Source organism: Zingiber officinale, chromosome 9B, assembly GCF_018446385.1.
Source record: "Zingiber officinale cultivar Zhangliang chromosome 9B, Zo_v1.1, whole genome shotgun sequence".
NCBI lineage: Eukaryota > Viridiplantae > Streptophyta > Magnoliopsida > Zingiberales > Zingiberaceae > Zingiber > Zingiber officinale.
The window spans coordinates 42,780,046-42,796,384 of record NC_056003.1 but is presented as its reverse complement, the minus strand read 5'-3'; the positions used below and the strand labels follow the sequence as shown (position 1 = coordinate 42,796,384).

General features: G+C 34.6%; 1 pseudogene; it reads left to right on the top strand.

The window, feature by feature from the left end:
- Positions 1 to 1,681: 1,681 nt before the first annotated feature.
- On the top strand, positions 1,682 to 1,824 carry LOC122026019 (annotated as a pseudogene).
- The last annotated feature ends 14,515 nt before the right edge of the window (positions 1,825 to 16,339 follow it).

The window sequence follows — 16,339 nt, the reverse complement described above, 5'->3', positions numbered from 1 at the left end:
CTTTGCCAACTACTATGCAAGTGAAAGTTAAGGATTAAAAGTGCTGAAAGAATTTTAGGGTGATGAGTTCTCTTTTGGTGAAATTTGGAAAGTATGTCAAAATGACATTTCCTAACAATTCTTGATCCAAACTGATTTTCTTTTCAACATAATCTATTGTGCATTTTAATTGTTCATTTGTTTGTTACACTGTTTGTCATCAAAGAAGCATACGAAGGTGAACTTAGGCATCTAAAGGTAGACTTAATGGACCTTTTGGTTGAGACAGAACCTAACATTGCTATAGTTACTTTTCTATTTGTGGCACTTAAAGATGTCAAACTTTATATTAAGAGATGTCAAAAGAATCATATTGCTATACACAGTACCAAATTACCAGCTTCTATACACCATTGTCAGTAACTAATGTACCATGACATGAAGTAAATATTGATTTTATCTTAGACTTGCATCTCAAAAGAAAATTTCCTCTGTTATGGTGATCAAATTCTATACACCATTGTCAGTAACTAATGTTCCTTGCATCTCATATAGCTAATCCGAAGTTTGGCAGACATTTTTGGCACACATTATGAATAAGGCTTGGTACTTCAATTTAGTTCTTTTTATCTTCCATAGAACTTATCATTATCATACTCAACATATTGAACAGAGAAATTATCATTTAAATTTAAAAATCTTTTAAGAAGGTTGGGTAAAAATCTTCACCAATAGGATTTGACTGTAGCTCATGCTGAATTTCTGCTCATGCTGAATTTCTTTAACAAATAAAACAATTGGTCGAAGTCCCCTTCAAGTGCATATGGTGTTAGCGTCATGAGTTGGTGTATAACAAATTAAAGTAACACAGGAAAATATTGAAATAGACATTTAGATACCTACACTCGAATTTGTACCGTATGAAGAACATCATCTTCTATATGCATGCAACTTTTACTCTAAGTTGATGATAGTTAGATCTTACATTGATCTTAGAGTATACATGGTGTCTTTGGGTTGGTCAAACAACTCCTGTATCCGTGGCAAGGGGTATTTATTCTTGATGCTCTCTAGGTTGTCTGTACTTGCTTGACAATCTCATCGATCCATCTTTCTTCCTAACAAAGAAGATAAAAGCTTCCCAAAGAAAGACACTGAGACTGATAAATCCTCTATCTAACTGCTCCTGTTGCTCTGATTCTTCTAGTTTCTTTGTCGTCATGCGACACGAGGTCGTTGATATTAGAGCCATCGTCGAAAGTATCCCACTCACGAACTCCACTTGCCTCAAAAGTGGTAAGCTAAGGGTGTGTCTAGTAACGCATCTGGATTTTCTAAACTATACAAATGTTCGAGCAGAGTGAGGTACTATTAAACATTATCAAAGATAGCAGATACTTCCGACATCCATGAAATAGCAATTGCTTGGCTTATAATACTAAACCAATTATTCCTTTGTCATTAGTTTCACAAATTTCTAAGATGGTTGGTTTGGCAGTTTTAAGGTTACTACCCTTACTCGATAGTTGACTATAACACAATCAATGACCAAATAGTCCATGCTAATAATCCCACATCTTGAGAATTTTTTTCATTAATTAATTAGAAATTTAGGGTTCCCTTTAGTCCCACATCTTAGAATTGGTAAGACTGCGAATAGAAAAGCTTCTATAAATACCTTAAGTCGACGATGTTAGAAAATATACTTTTCTCAGTTTTTTACCTAAGATTAAGTATGATATTAAATTATTTTTTATAAGAGGGAGTATGTTACAGTAGCTTGCTGTTAGGATTCTCGAGCATCATTCTGTCATTGCACTATTGCATGGGTCTAGTGACTCTATTATTGTACTATTACATGGGTCTGACACACCCTTACCTAATTTATGAATAACTTTTTAACTAAGATTAAGTATATATTTGTTCTTATTAGTTTAATATCTCTATAGTTTTAGTAGGATCTTTTAACTAAGATTAAATATATATTTGTTCTTATCAATTTAATATCTTTATAGTTTTAGTGGAGCAATCCTTAATTTTTTATAAGGCCACTAAAAAAAATAAAAGTTGAGACAATTCTTAAAAATTAAAACTATTTTTACAAGTCACTTCTTTTCCTTAAGTCAACTCTTCTTCCTTCATATCTCTCCCTACATTTCCTCACCTGATATAAAGAATCTAGCCCATGCAACACATGTGCACAATCATTAGTATTTATTATCTTTTGATAATTGACATTCTACTTAACGCTCACTCAATTTGTATAAATATCTGACTCAGATATAATATTTTAAAATTTATCAAATCATAGTCTTTTGTTTTCTAAACTACCCCGATGTGTATCCATGCTGATACCACACTCTCGTCCAACCCACACGAGCCATAGAAACACATTTGAAGTCTTCGAGAATAAGTCAAAGTTTTCTAGCTATTGTTTGACTCCTCCGAACGAAGACTAAAATTTATTTTAGAAACTCATACCAAAGCTAAATAAGGTATTTAACCAAGTTTAAAGGGTATCATTGAAGAGTCTCAAAAATATATTAATCTTAATTGAATTTAATAAATAATAATTTTTAATCAAAATTCATTGATGATTATAAAGTCTAGGTTAAAAAATTTGAATATGAAGACCATATTATAAGAGTTATAGAAGTTCATATATATTAATGTTGAATGAATATAATAATCTTTACTATATAATATCGGAGCAACAACATATAAGATTGGACTCCGAGATAATAATATTTGGATAATTAAAAGAGGTAAGATTTGAATTTTAGTTATGATACGCTCAAGGAAAAATCCCAATGAAATGTTCAATAATAGACATATAAATTTATGGCCCACCATTTTACTTTTTGTGGGTCCCATCATTTTATATGTCTATCCTTGAGCATTTCATTGAGATTCTTTCCTTGAGCATATCATTTTTCATAGTATATTATATGAGAAAAATGATATACAGAGAGAAAAATCTCAGAGAAAATATAAGGGATAGATACATAAAGTGATGGAACTCACAAAAATAAAAATAATGGATCATTAATTTATATGTTTATCTCTGAACTTTTCTCTGAGATTTTTTTCCTCTCCGTGTTGTTACTCATTATATGATACTTTTTTTTTAATGAGAAGCGAATCTAAAAATGTTAGCTGTCTGAATAGACTTCCGTGAGTATTTTTTGATTTACCATTGTGGTTGGTGGAAAATTTCAGTAGGATCAGATCGATCATTCTCATAATTAGTCGATTTAAAAAATTGAATATGCTAACTAGAAAAAAAAACATATAACACTAATCCTAAAGATGACCAGTCCGTCCTTAGTCTAGTCCTACAAAAAATTTTCATCAATTACTAGGATAAATCGGAAAATACTACCTAGTTGCCAGTGTTTTTAGAGTTATGATTCCAATATAAAAAAATTTATACAGTACACCACAATTAAGATTTAACTCTGGGATACTTGGATACTGACTAACTGTTTAAACAACCTAACTACTCCTGGGTTAACAAATAACTAAACTATGATATGTTGTTACAATGTTAATAAAACTTTCCCGTGAAAATCTATATAAAGATTTACTAAATTTATTAAGATCATCACTTCACTCTGATTATTAAAATTTTACTAACCAAATTGATAATCGTTAAGAGGGTGAAAAATTGAATTTATTTATAATAAGCTTGAAGAAAAGTTGTGTAATATATAAATAAATAAATAACACCAAGTTATTGTTTGTATCATGTCACGCCCCTAGAGGAGTCCTTACCGAAAAATTTCGACAACATCTCCCCTGTACCGGTGACAATCTAAGGCATACATACATACAAAATACATCAGCTACATACGGCTGGAATATATATACACAACCACGCAGTTATATAATCAGCCCACTCGGCTGGAACAGAAATAAACACAACCACTCAGTTATATAAATATATTAATCAGCCCACACGGCTGTACCAAAATCAACACAGCGGAAAATCACAAACAACGATCACAAAATACAAAGCGACTAACTGCGAGCCGGCTCGGCTTGACACAATAATATCAAACCAAATACAAAAGAACACAAGTACATAAACAAGTACAAAACCCAAAATACAAATAGCGTAAGAAATACCAAAATCGTAAGGTCGTCCTCGAATGTGACGTGGAACTGGCGGACAGGATCTCCAGGCGACTCCATAAATCCTTTACCTGCTACCTGGTGAAATTACCAATATACGGGGTGGTGAGTATAAAGACTCAGCGGGTAATAGATTGATAGTGCATGAGTATAGTAAAGAACTAGAGATGCAAAGGTATACAGTCTCATATGGAAATAGCAGATACTACAGTGATATCATAATAAGTGTCCATACCTGAAACCATATCCTAGGCTAGTAGTAAAAGGTAAAGTGTAGCAAAGTCCTACTACAGTACTGCTCATAACTACATGGTATCGTGTGAGGTATATACATGTCAACAATAAGTAAATCAGTGTCTAAATACATATCACATGTATAAATCTCAACCTATGTAAGCATAACAGCATAAACAAACAACATAAGCTAATAACAACAGCATAGATAAGCACCAACAGCATAAGTAAACAACCAGCAGATATAATAACAACAGCGTATGTACGGATGGTCACCCCGCCCACCTCTCTGTACCATGACCCCTGTATGGTCGAGAGGCTGGATCGATGACAACTGTACCACCCAAAGGCCGCCACTACTCTCGAGTGACCGAATGGACAGGTGCATAGTAGCTGAATAGCTACGTCTGCGACGGGGGTCCCTGCTGCTCGCGACTCCAGCTATCACTACCCATGAGTGTGCGAGTGGGGGCACGACAGGACATGCGGCACGCTCCAGCTACCACTATCCATGAGCGGCCGAGCGTGCGGCCCAAGCCATTGACCGTCTCAACCACAAGGGAGCCAAGGTCACCGGCAATGCATGCAATGACATGATGCAAACAATGGAACAGTCATCATATATATATAAACAGAAACAGGTATGCTACATGAAGCCAGCATGCTCAGTAAGGTGTGAAAATAAACAGCAACCAAAGCAGGAAAACAGGGTATCAAGTGTCCATATATCCAATACCTAATATCTAATGTCTGGTATCTGGTATCTGGTATCTGATACCTAGTAATATAGTATCTGCTAAATATCATCGATAGCAATGAGAGACTGTATAGATACAGAAACGAGTAGCTCAAAGATTGAGTGAAAGTATCAAACGCAGGAAAAATAAGAGTGGAGTCAAGATAGATATAGCAACTATCCGAACATAAAGCTCATGCACTAGGATCATAATACTAAAGAGATAAAGCAAGAAATACCCGCCTTAAATGTAGATCGTGCCAAATACAACCCCCACGTTGAGACGCTCGCCTCGAACCCAAGTCCTGCGATCACAATATGTATAATGTAACCAATTAAGTAGAAACTAAATAACTAAACAGAATCCCTAATCTAATTAGGGAAACGCTAATCGAACATAATCCTTGAGCTTCTCCACTTCTTAATTATCATGAATCCATTAATTCATTTAAAATTCCAATCCTATCATCAATCATCAATAAACAACCAATCCATAATATACTAATAATGATCATGCATCCACCTGATTAATCTCATCCTCAATTTAATGATTCAACTAATCACAATTTCATTTCATCTAACAAATCCAATGCTAGTAAATCAACACATCCCAACTGAATTCCAACTTCTAATCATTAATTCATTAACTCAACTATCAAGCTAAGTATCATAAATCCAACGCAACTAACCATCATAGAAACTAAAGTTTCTGAGTTATTCGGAATCAATGGAATTCGATTAATCTATTTTTAACAACCCACCAACCATTCCACTTACTGAATGTTAATCAACATATTTCAACCATTCGATTCCAACAACATCATCAAACCAATACTACTATCTATCATAGAAAATAGATCTTCCAAGTTATTCAGAATCAATCGAATTAAATTACTCCCTTTCAACAATCCACCCATAAACCTACTAATTAACCATTAGTTAAGCATATAACAGATTCCAAAATAAAAACTCACCCGAGTACAATGTATCAGTTGAGGATCCACAGATCTCCCTCGGACATAATCTGTATGCTGTGATAGCGAGCCAACCAAATGAAAGGTGATGAACCTAAAGCTAGAGCATGGCCAAAGGTAAGCTCGACTGTGGCTAGATCAGGAAGGACACTCGGCATCAGCTCAGTGAGGAAGCTAGGGCACAAACTCAGCCGGTTGAAGGAAGAAGGGCCGGCGGTGAAATTTGGAAACAGGGCTCGACCAATTCTCCAACCAATGCTATCACAGGTCTGAGAAGAACCTCAGCGACGGCAGCAGCAGATCCACATTGGCGATGGAGAAATGTAGAGCTATGCTGGCGATAAGCTCCGAAGTGGTAGCGAGATCCAATCTTCGAAAATCAATCTATGCTGGTGAGGAAGAGGCACCGACATCCAGTGAAGAGTAGAAGACAGTATACCTCCCTAGTCCAAGATTCGACGAAGAAGAGGTGCTGGATCAGACGGAGGGGTGGCAGCTGAGAAGGATCGGGAGCATACCAAGAGGTTAGGGCTCGGCTCAGTGAGACTTGTGCGCAGCTAGCACATCGGCCAACCCCTGATCGATCTGCCGTCTAAAGAGGAGAGGGTCGGCAGTGATGCCCGACGATCGACGAAGGGTGCCGCGGCCTCGGGTGGCAGCGGCAGCATTAGGCAGTGGCGAGAGGGAGAGCGACAGTGGAGATGGCTAGGGCACAACGTCGGGTGGCGCTGGTGGTCAGCGATGAAGAGTTGATGGGAGAGGGAGGCTCTGCCGGTGCGGGGTGAGCGAGGCCGGCGATCGGCCGACGCCGTTGCGGGCTTCGGATGGTGGCGCGAGGCAGCGAAGGGGAGAAAGGGGTTCGGCGAGATGGGGAAGAAAGAATCGGATGGGAAAATTAGGGAACTTAGGTTTTCAAAAACACTTAAATACTTAGGTTTAAGTTAATTAAATCTAAGTAAATTCCTCAATCAACTCCTAACTAAAATAGGTATTCCAAACAGGTTTTTCATTTAGCCTACAAATTCATCCCCTTAAACTCATCATACGAACTCCGCAAAAATTCCCAGAAAATTCCTATAAATTCCTGAAAAATCAAATAAGATTATCTATCAAATAACCTTATTATTTAATTACTATTTGGGTGCTGTATTTTACATATCATGTAATTAAAAAATTGGTCGGATCATCCAAGTGTCTCTCATCACCGATTCTATAGTAAAATAAAGAAAATAAATCGTGATAACCGGACGACCTCTTTAAATAAAATAGATTTTATTCCTCCCAAAAAATTCAATCTATACTATCATGTAATAATTATTAGGGTAGGAAGTACTAAGATAATCGAACCTAAATTTTGATAATTATAAAAGGTTCAAAGTTAAAGTATATTGTTGTTCTAACAAGTATGACTGAGTGTGCAGAAAAGTCCTAAGTAAACTTAGGCAAGATGAAAATCCTAGTTGAGGTTAGGCAAAGAAGTCCTAGTAAACACTAGGCAAGTGAAAAGTCCTAGTTGCGGCTAGACGAGTAAGTCCTAATCTGGGGCACTAAGCGAAGTCTTGGTAGGTCAAGGGTGTCGGGTAAAAATCCTAGGGTCAAGGACAAAGGTGAAAGTCCTAGGGATCGCGGACGCTAGGTGGAAGACTGGACGGGTCGAGGTTCGGAGTGGAAAGTCTAGAAGTCCCGAATGCTGAAAAGAAAGAAGTCCAAATGGTTTAGATGACTGGTTTGACATCAGGTAAACTCTCCTAAGAGGAGTAGATGAGTATAGGTTCCCCGTTGAGGGAATAGTACGTGTCAGTTTGACCTAGGGTTTCATGAAAAATATGAAAGTCAAAACCAGACAGTCATGAGACTATTAAATTAATTAATAATGCTATTTTATTGTGATAACTTTATTTTGTAGGGTACTTTTGGTATTTGGACTAACATACCTTGCAGGAGCTTAAATACATAAAGAATAGCATGGATGAACAATGCTCAAGCCGCCTCATGTGCTATTAGAGGCGCCTCCAACAATATAGTAGGCGCCTCGGCTGCCTTAGTCGAAGCCCCGCGTAGAGAGGCGCAGAGGCGCCTTCGATGTAGTTGGAGGCGCCCTGGAGCTTAGTGCGGAGGCACCTTCTAGTCGATAAACAACTCAAGCTGTGGGGTTTATCGAGTCCGAAGAAGAGGGGATAAATCTTGCAACTGGAGGCGCCTTGGATGTAGTTGGAGGTGTCCTCAATGCATGATAAAAGTAGTGCTCGGCCAGAGTATAACACAGATTTGCGAAGTGAACAAAGCTACACCTTCTATGCTCAAACACTCGCCGTGCTACTCTGAATTCCGACTATAATGTTGCGACGCTGCTCTGATAACTACGCTCTACACCAAAATTCTATACTGTCAATATAATTTAAAATTAAACAAAATTTTTAATCATTTATTCTTGTAAGTTCTTTGTACTTATTAGAATTATTAGTAAATTTTCCAACGAAAGTGATCATCGATCATGAGCCTTGGAGTAGAAGTCGTCATAGACTAAACCAAGTAAAAAAAAGAGTTAGCACTTATTTTATTTTTCTATTATCTTTATTTCCACTGTGTTTTCTCTAATAGTTTTTAATGAGAAAAGTAAAAAATCCATAAGCATTATTCACCCTTCTCTAGCGTTTTTCTATCCTACAATTGGTATTAGACTGGGTCCGCTCTGAATTGGTGTAACCACCGTTCAAGCAAGTTTTTTTTCGTGGTATTTTTGAGTTTTTTTGAGTCGATTAGAATCAGTTCTGTCACACCTTCCAATCAAAATTTTAATCGAGTTTTTCATTTTTCAAAGTTAGTATAACACCACTCGAGTTTTTGTTTTTTTTTTTATACCACACTACTAATCAAGACCAAGTTTTGGAACAATTTTTCCTCATTTTTTTTATGAGATTTCAAATGGCCCATCAAGAAGGCTATAGTACGCATGCCCGCCCCTCTTCTCTGGCGAAGATTTCGGATACTAGAAAGGTCGGATGGAGTACTATCTGAAGACCCAAGTTGAAATGCGAATCATCATCCAAATGAGCTTCTCACTACCACTCGATGGCACTGGAAAACTAGTAACCTGCGATAACTGAGATCCGCACCTAATGAAGAAGGTTAAAGCCGACATTAAAGCCACTCAGATCCTACAGTGCGGACTAACCAAAGAGGAGTTTAACCGAGTCAATCTGTTTCACTTTGTGGACATTGATGGTAGATGCTTATAAAGTTTCCAAGGATCTTTTATTAATTAGACTAGATGAGTTATTTTCTGAATTCAAATTGAATGAATAGACTAATGCACTTTCGGTCAAAAAAAGTATTGCTTTGATTGCAGGTACAAGCAAGACAAAGGAAAAAAAGAACAAGTACCGAATCAAACCTAAATCTGAAGGCGAATTGGATTCCGAAGACAAAGACAAGATCACCTCTGAGCTCATGAACCTGGTTCGAAAGTTATACAAGAAGAAGAAGGAGTTCACCAAACAAGAAATCAAGAAGGTGATCCAAATGAAGATGAAGCAATCAAGTCCAAGTACGAGCATGAAGGACAAATCGGAAGTCACCTATTACGGATGCAAAAAAGAAAGGGCACATCAAGGGAAACTGTCCGAATCCGAAGGAAGCTAAGAAACAATGAAGGAGGAAAGCGCTACAAGCAACGTGCGACGAGTCTTCATCAGAAGATTCTAACAAAGAACACGAGCAAGCTAAACAAGCTTCCTCGTGCTTCAAGCCCGAGAATGAGTTGTCGAAACTGAGTCTGAGAACGAATTAGAAGTCGAATCCGTGCGAAGCCACGGATCCTTATCCGGTTCAGACAATTCTACATCCACTATAAGTTTGTCAGTAGTTAGATTGCAAAATTTAATTTCATACTTATCAAGAAAGTTGGCCAAGTCCAATATCCGGGTCAAGTCACTCCAAAAGGAGGTAGCAACTCTTAAGGAAGCGACTAACCTAAACTCCTTGACTGACCAAGTTCAAGATGGAACCTCAACTCAAGTCTAACAATTTGAGGAAGAGAATTCCACTTTAAAAAGTCGAGTGAAGGAACTCAAGGACATATTGAAATGGTTCACTTTGAGTTCCAAGAACTTTGATATGATTCTTGGAAAATAAAGTGTCGTATACAACTGATCCGGACTCAGATATAAGGTTAAACATCGATTTAGATCTTACTTATCTTAAGTAAATTGAACCGATAGAAACCTAGTCCAATCATGGGTCCTAAGTCTAATTAACTTAACTAATCAAGTTGGACTTAATCAATATTAGATCCCCAAGGATCAAATCTATTATCTTGATAGACCTTATTGAGGCTATGATCCAAGCGGAGCCAATAGAAAGACCATCTTTATTATTAAATAGATTTACTTGATTGCTTATTTTATCACTTTCCTTATTTCTGCCTAGATTAGGATAGTTAGATAAGAACTTAGGTTTGATCGACACTTTACTAGTTAGGCTAAGAATTTTCAAAAGGAAAACTAAATATTCAATTTCTTTAAAAGGTTTTGTCTAGAAGTGGTTGTTGCTCCAATACCCAAGAAGACCCTAGTTCCTCACCATAGCTTGGAAACTCATTATTGAAATGAATATTTAACAGACTAACTATTAAATCTGAGTCTAACTCAAATATAAATCAATCCTTAAATTTTAAATTAAATGTTAAAAGATAAAATTAAATAACATCTCATAAAACTCATAAGATTCCTTGTTTAAAAATCTAGAAAATGGTGAGATACATTTAGATTAAAATTGAGAACTAGATTAACTTAACCCAAACTTAACTCAACCAATTAACTAATTAATTTACCTAACTTAACTGAAAACAATTAAACTAATTAATTAACTTAACCTAACTCAAACTAATTAACCTAATTAGTTGACTTAAACTAAACCAAATCAAACCTAACTCAAACTTAACCCAAAACCTTAATCAAACTTAACTTAATTAATTTACCAAATCAAACCTAACTCAAACTTAACCCAAACCTTAACTAAATTTAAATCAAACTTAACTTAAACTAATTAATTTACTTAATCAACCTTAATCAAACTTATCTTAAATCAAAATCTAATCAAATCTAGTAACATTAAGATCCATCTCACAAAAAATACTCATAGGTATAACATGATTGATAGTCTAGATTGGGTGAGATGGAAAATAAGGAGTTGAATTCAATCAATCTATCTTATAATCCATTTAAGTTGGATCCAAATTAAATACTTTATGTATAGAAACATAATGATTTGGATCAATGGATATTAGATAGTGGATGCTTTTGACACATTATTAGAGATAAATTAAAGTTCAGCAAACTAAAACTCAAGAACTTAGGATTAGTTGCGTTTGACAATAATGAAAAACTTAAGGTAATCAGAACATGTGATATTGAACTGAGTTCCAATTTCATTATTCTAAAAGTTTTATTAGTTGATAAATTTAAGTTTAATTTACTTAGCATAAGTCAACTGTGTGATTTTAGATATCTAGTAACATTCTTAAACTCTAAATGTGTAATTGAAAATATTATAAATTCTAAAATTACACTTAAAGGAATTAGGAAGAACAATATTTACACAATTGACCTACCCACCTCTTCACTCAAGTGTTTATTGACACAACAAGAGGAAATAAATTGTACTACAGAAGACTAAGTCACCCTCAGATAAGACTCATTTCAAACTTAAGTCAAAATAGTTTAGTTAGAAGTATACCAAAATTAAGAAATTTATAAAATATAATCTGTAATGTTTGTCAACAAGAAAAATAAACCAAATCAACTCACAAATCTACAAACCTAAATCGAACAAACTAAATACTTGAGCTCCTATTTTTAGACCTATTTGATTCACATTGAGCTAAGTCACTAAGAAGAAATCAATACTGCTTAGTAATAATTGATGACTACTCAAGAATTACTTGGGTAAAATTTAAAAAAAAATCAAGGATGAAACCTTTGAAACTTTCAATAATTTCTATAAATTAATAGAAAATAAAAAAAAAATACAAAAATTAAAAGAATAAGAAGTGATCATGGGGGGAATTTGAAAATCATAGATTTACCAAATTTTACCAAACTAATGGATATCACCATGAATTGTTGTGTCCTAGAATCCCTCAACAAAATGGACTAGTGGAAAAAAATAGGGCATTATAAGAAGCCGCTAGAACCATATTAAATTAATATAATTTAAGCAATCAATTTTGGGCTGAAGCAATAAACATTGCATATTATATTCAAAATAGAATTTTACTCAATAAATTTTACAATAAAACCCTTCTGAAATGTATTATAATAAAATACCCAACTTATGTTATCTAAAAGTATTTGGGTGTAAAGTACACATATTAAACACTAAAGATTACTTAGGTACATTTACATCCAAATCAATAACTGGTATTTTTTTTAGGTACTCCATAGCTAGTAGGGTCTATAGGGTCTACAATAAAGTCACCCTAAAAGTTAAAGAAACAATCAATGTAATCTTTGATGAAGAAATTAATCTACCTAACTTAATTGATGCAAATAATGATCAAAATACTAAAAACATAGAAGATGATGATAAAATTAGACATAAATCAAGTGAATAAGAGGAATCAATTACTAACCCTAACATAAGAACACCTAGATTAAGATCTAATCGCCTAGTCGATCAAATTTTGGGTGATCCAACTCTAAGAGTCAGAACTCGATCATCATATAGAAACCTAAGTCAAATTGCTCTAATATCCTAAATTAAACCTAAATCTATAGAAAAAGTCTTACCTGGGCCCGATTGGATTATAGCAATGTAGGAAGAACTAGTCCAATTTGACAAAAATCAACTATGGGACTTTGTACCTAAATTAGATAATAATCAATTATTGACACAAAATGAGTATTTATGAATAAATTAGATAATAAAGAAGAAATTATCTGAAACAAAGACTAATTGGTAGCTAAAGGATTTAGTCAAGTTGAAGGATTTAACTATGATAAAACCTATGCCCCAATAGCTAAACTTGAATCCATTAAGATGTTCCTAGCCTATGCAGCACATAAGGGCTTTAAAATATATCAAATGGATGTAAAATATGTATTTCTTAATGGATTCATAAAAGAAGAAGTTTATGTAAATTAACCACTAGGATTTGAGGACTTAGACCACCCAAACCATGTCCTTAGATTAAAGAAAGCATTATATAGATTAAAATAAGCATCTAAGACTTGGTATGAACGATTATCAACATGCCTAATGTCTAAAGGGTTTAACCAAGGTCAAATTAATTCAACCTTATTTGTTTAAACCCTAAAAAAAATATTTTTATAGCCCAAATCTATGTAGATGACAATTTTGGCTCAACCAATACAAAATTCTTAAAAGAATTCATTAAATTAATGAAAAATGAATTTGAAATGAGTTTGGTAGGTAAACTTAATTTTTTTCTTAGGTTTATAAATAAAACAAACCAAAGAAGGTATTTTATGTTTATTAAACAAAATATGCTAAAGAATTAATTAAAAAAATTATAATAAAAAATTCTAAAAATATTAATACGCCAATGACAACTAATGTAAAAATTAATTTGACTTAGAAGGAAAATCAGTAGACTTAAAGTATTACAAAAGTGCAATAGGGGTTCTATTATACTTAATCACAAATCGACTTGATATTTTATTTATAGTTGGTATGTGTGCTAGGTATCAATCGTGTACAAAAGAATCACATTTAACAAATGTTAAAAGAATACTTAGATATATAAAGGACACACTAAGTATAGGACTTTAGTACCTTAGGACTAATACATTTGACTTAGTTGGGTACTGTGATTCAGACTATGCTAGGTCCAAACTAGACAAAAAAAAAAAAGTATAAGTAGAATTGCCTAATTTTTAGGTCAGTGCCTAGTAAGCTAGTCCAGTAGAAAGCAACACTATGTTATCTTATCCACCATTGAAGTAGAATACATAGCTATGGAGGAATATGTATCTCAACTCTTATAGATGATGCACATCTTAAAAGATTATCAATTAGAATACAAAATATAAAAGTTTCAATTGATAACATAAGTTCAATCAACCTAACAAAAAATTTACTACACCATTCAAGAACTAAATACATAGAAGTCAAATATCACTTTGTAAGAGAACATGTAGCTTGGTGTGATATTGTACTTGATTATGTCGAGTCCAAATCAAACCTAGCGGATATCTTCACTAAACCCTTACCTGAACTTGAGTTTAGTACACTTAGACGAAGACTAGGAATATGCACAGTAGAATAGGTTTTTTTTCTTATATTCAAGTCTTGAATTTCTGCTTTAAAAATCCATTTTCAAAATTTTTATTTTAAAATTAATATGTTTTCAACTTTAAACTCAATCTTTCTAAAACTTATGTTTTCAAATTGAGCTATGGACTTAGACTAAGTTCTTACCTTAGCTAGCATAATCCTGTTGTATGTTACGCATCATATCATTGCATACATGTTAACAACAAATTTTCCCTTACGGTCGAGAGAGTCGTTAACCAAGGTCGCACGCTTGGCCACTCGAGAGAATGGTAGCCGGAGCAGATGTCGTTTGTCCTGTCGTGCCACACTCAGTCACTCATGGGTAGTGGTAGCTGGAGTTGCGAGCAGCAGGGACCCGCTTCGCTGTGTAGCTAGTTAGTTACTCAGCACTTGTCCATTCGGTCACTCGAAAGTAGTGACGACCTTTGAGTGGTACAGTTGTCATCGATCCGGCCTCTCGACCATATAGGGGTCGTGGTACAGAGAGGTGGGCGGGGTGACTATCAGTGCATACGTTGTTATTATTATATCTACTGATGTTGTTGCTAGCTTATGTTGCTTTTGCTTCTTATGCTGATACTATATATATATATATATATATATATGTTGTATGTGTTTAGACTAATATATCTATTGGTAATATGTATATGTCTCACATGTTATCCTTGTAGTTATCAGTAGTTCTGTAGCAGAGTTGTTCTACCCCTGATTTTACTAGCTTAGGATATGGTTTCAGATATGAGTATATATTATGGTTTTATTGTAGTATCTGCTATTATTTTTCTTATGAGACTGTATACTGTTGGCACTCTCTATTTAGATATTATGTTCATACACTATCTATTCTTTACCCGCTGAGTCAAGGATGAATCAAGGATGAATCAAGGATGCTTGGGAGAGTCCCGGCTGCCAGTCCTGCGTCATATCTGAAGAATTATTTTGGTTTTGTTTCTCTTTACTTGCATTTCGTATTCGTTGGATTTGGTTCTATGAGAATTAACTATATTTTGATACTTATTTTGTGGACTTTGTATCTGTGATGTTTTGTGGACTTTGCATTTGTGGATTTTTCTTTCCGTTATTCTGCTATGTTTTCAGTGCAGTCGTGTGAGCTGTTAGTGTTTTAAACTGTGTGGGTGTTGTTGTTTTGTTCCAACCGAGTAAGCTGTATTATATAAATTGCGTGGTTATGTGTGTTACAACCGTGTGGGTTGATGAATACGTTATTATGTTGTTTGTGTATATATTGTCTCATATTGTCATCGGTACAGGGGAGATGCTGTCGAAATTTTATCGTTAAGGACTCCTCTGAAGGCATGATAGGGAGTTTAAGTACTTTCAAAGCTAAAGTTTTTAAAACGAAGTTAAGTTTAAAAGTTATTTTTTTCAAGAGAAACTTGAGTTTAAAATATTTAGGAAAACTCTAAACAGTGTACTTAGAAACTTTTACTTTGAAAAGTATGAATATTTTTTAAGTTATGTTTAAATACTTAGAAATTTTTTATATTGAAAAAAAATGTTTCTATACTTTGAAATTCTTACTTATGAAAATTTGTCATTTGTTCTTAACTTATTGAAATAGTATCTATTTACTTAACTTAACCTTGAACTATATTATCATAATCAAAAAGAGGGAAATTATTGATGTAGAACATACCAGATGATCGAACCTAAGTTTTAATAATTACAAAGGGTTCAAAGTTTAGGTATATTGTTGTTCTAATAAGTCTGGCTGAGTGTGCAAGAAAGTCCTAAGTGATTTTAGGTCAGGTGAAAATCCTAGTTGAGCCTAGGCAAAGAAGTCCTAGTGAACATTAGGCAGATGGAAAGTCTTAACTGTGACTAGGTGAGGAAATCCTGGTCCAGGGGACTGGGCGAAGTCTTGGTAAGTCGAGAATGTTGGACAAAAATTCTAAGATCGAGGACACTAGGTAAAAGTCCTGGGGGTCGTGGACACCAAGCGGAAGATTGGACGGGTTGAGATTCT